The sequence below is a fragment of the Vanellus vanellus genome, assembly GCF_965231255.1.
Source record: "Vanellus vanellus genome assembly, contig: HAP1_SCAFFOLD_164, whole genome shotgun sequence".
NCBI classification, from domain to species: domain Eukaryota; kingdom Metazoa; phylum Chordata; class Aves; order Charadriiformes; family Charadriidae; genus Vanellus; species Vanellus vanellus.
This window is the reverse complement of record NW_028127592.1, coordinates 201,536-203,906: the sequence shown is the minus strand read 5'-3', so window position 1 is coordinate 203,906 and position 2,371 is coordinate 201,536.

The window sequence follows — 2,371 nt, the reverse complement described above, 5'->3', positions numbered from 1 at the left end:
CTTGGCAGCCTCCGGAGCAAGAAACGCAAATGTCCAGCCGCTGCTCCCACAGCAAAGGCCCCAGCGGGGAAAGGTCATGCTGGTCCTCACTGCCTCCGGGAACCCCTTCAAATGCCCCACACCTTTTGGACCTCTCTGCTTTCCTGTGGACTCTATCCTAAAAATCACTGTTTTTCACTCTCGGCAGCCTCCGGAGCAAAAAACACAAACGTCCAGCCTCTGCTCCCACAGCAAAGGAGCCAGGGGGGAAAAGTCATGCTGGTCCTCACTGCCTCCGGGAACACCTTCAAATGCCCCACACCTTTTGGACCTATCTGCTTTCCTGTGGACTCCATGCTCAAAACCACCGCTTTTCACTCTCAGCAGCCTCCGGAGCAAAAAACGCAAACGTCCAGCCGCTGCTCCCACAGCAAAGGCCCCATTGGGGAAAATTCATGCTGGTCCTCACTGCCTCCGGGAACCCCTTCAAATGCCCCACACCTTTTGGACCTCTCTGCTTTCCTGTGGACTCTAGCCTCAAAACCACCGTTTTTAACACACGGCAGCCTGTAAAGCAAAAAATGCAAACGTCCAGCCGCTCCTCCCACAGCAAAGGCCCCAGCGGGGAAAAGTCATGCTGGTCCTCACTGCCTCCGGGAACCCCTTCAAATGACCCACACCTTTTGGACCTCTCTGTTTTCCTGTGGACTCCATCCTCAAAACCACCGTTTTTCACTCTCGGCAGCCTCCGGAGCAAAAAACGCAAACGTCCAGCCGCTGCTCCCACAGCAAAGGTCTCAGGAGGGAAAAGTCATGCTGGTCCTCACTGCCTCCGGGAACCCCTTCAAATGCCCCACACCTTTTGGACCTCTCTGTTTTCCTGTGGACTCCATCCTCAAAACCAATGTTTTTCACTCTCGGCAGCCTCCAGAGCAAAAAACGCAAACGTCTAGCCGCTGCTCCCACAGAACGCCCCAGCGGGGAGAAGTCATGCTAGTCCTCACTGCCTCCAAGAACCCCTTCAAATGCACCACACCTTTTGGACCTCTCTGCTTTCCTGTGGAATCCATCCTCAATACCACCGTTATTAACCCTCGGTTGGCACTGGAGCAAAAAACGCAAACGTCCAGCCGCTGCTCCACAGCAAAGGTCTCAGGGGGGAAAAGTCATGCTGGTCCTCACTGCCTCCGGGAACCCCTTCAAATGCCCCACACCTTTTGGACCTCTCTGCTTTCCTGTGGAATCCATCCTCAAAACCACCGTTTTTCACTCTCGGCAGCCTCCGGAGCAAAAAACGCAAACGTCCAGCCGCTGCTCCCACAGCAAAGGCCCCAGCGGGGAAAAGTCATGCTGGTCCTCACTGCCTCCGGGAACCCCTTCAAATGCCCCACACCTTTTGGACCTCTCTGCTTTCCTGTGGACTCCATCCTCAAAACCACCGTTATTAACCCTCGGTAGTCTCTGGAGCAAAAACCGCAAATGTCCAGCCGCTGCACCCACAGCAAAGGCCCCAGCGGGGAAAGGTCATGCTGGTCCTCACTGCCTCCGGGAACCCCTTCAAATGCCCCACACCTTTTGGACCTCTCTGCTTTCCTGTGGACTCCATCCTCAAAACCACCGTTTTTCACTCTCGGCAGCCTCCGGAGCAAAAAACGCAAACGTCCAGCCGCTGCTCCCACAGCAAAGGCCCCAGCGGGGAAAAGTCTTGCTGGTCCTCACTGCCTCCGGGAACCCCTTCAAATGCCCCACACCTTTTGGACCTCTCTGCTTTCCTGTGGAATCCATCCTCAAAACCACCGTTATTAACCCTCGGTAGTCTCCGGAGCAAAAAACGCAAACGTCCAGCCGCTGCTCCCACAGCAAAGGCCCCAGCGGGGAAAGGTCATGCTGGTCCTCACTGCCTCCGGGAACCCCTTCAAATGCCCCACACCTTTTAGACCTCTCTGCTTTCCTGTGGACTATAACCTCAAAACCGCCATTTTTCACTCTCGGCACACTCCGGAGCAAAAAACGCAAACGTCCAGGCACTGCTCCCACAGCAAAGGAGCCAGGGGGAAAAAGTCATGCTGGTCCTCACTGCCTCCGGGAACCCCTTCAAATGCCCCACACCTTTTGGACCTCTCTGTTTTCCTGTGGACTCCATCCTCAAAACCACCGTTTTTCACTCTCGGCAGCCTCCGGAGCAAAAAACGCAAACGTTCAGCCGCTGCTCCCACAGCAAAGGCCCCAGCGGGGAAAAGTCATGCTGGTCCTCACTGCCTCCGGGAACCCCTTCAAATGCCCCACACCTTTTGGACCTCTCTGCTTTCCTGTGGACTCCATCCTCAAAACCACCGTTTTTCACTCTCGGCAGCCTCCGGAGCAAAAAACGCAAACGTCCAGCCGCTGCTCC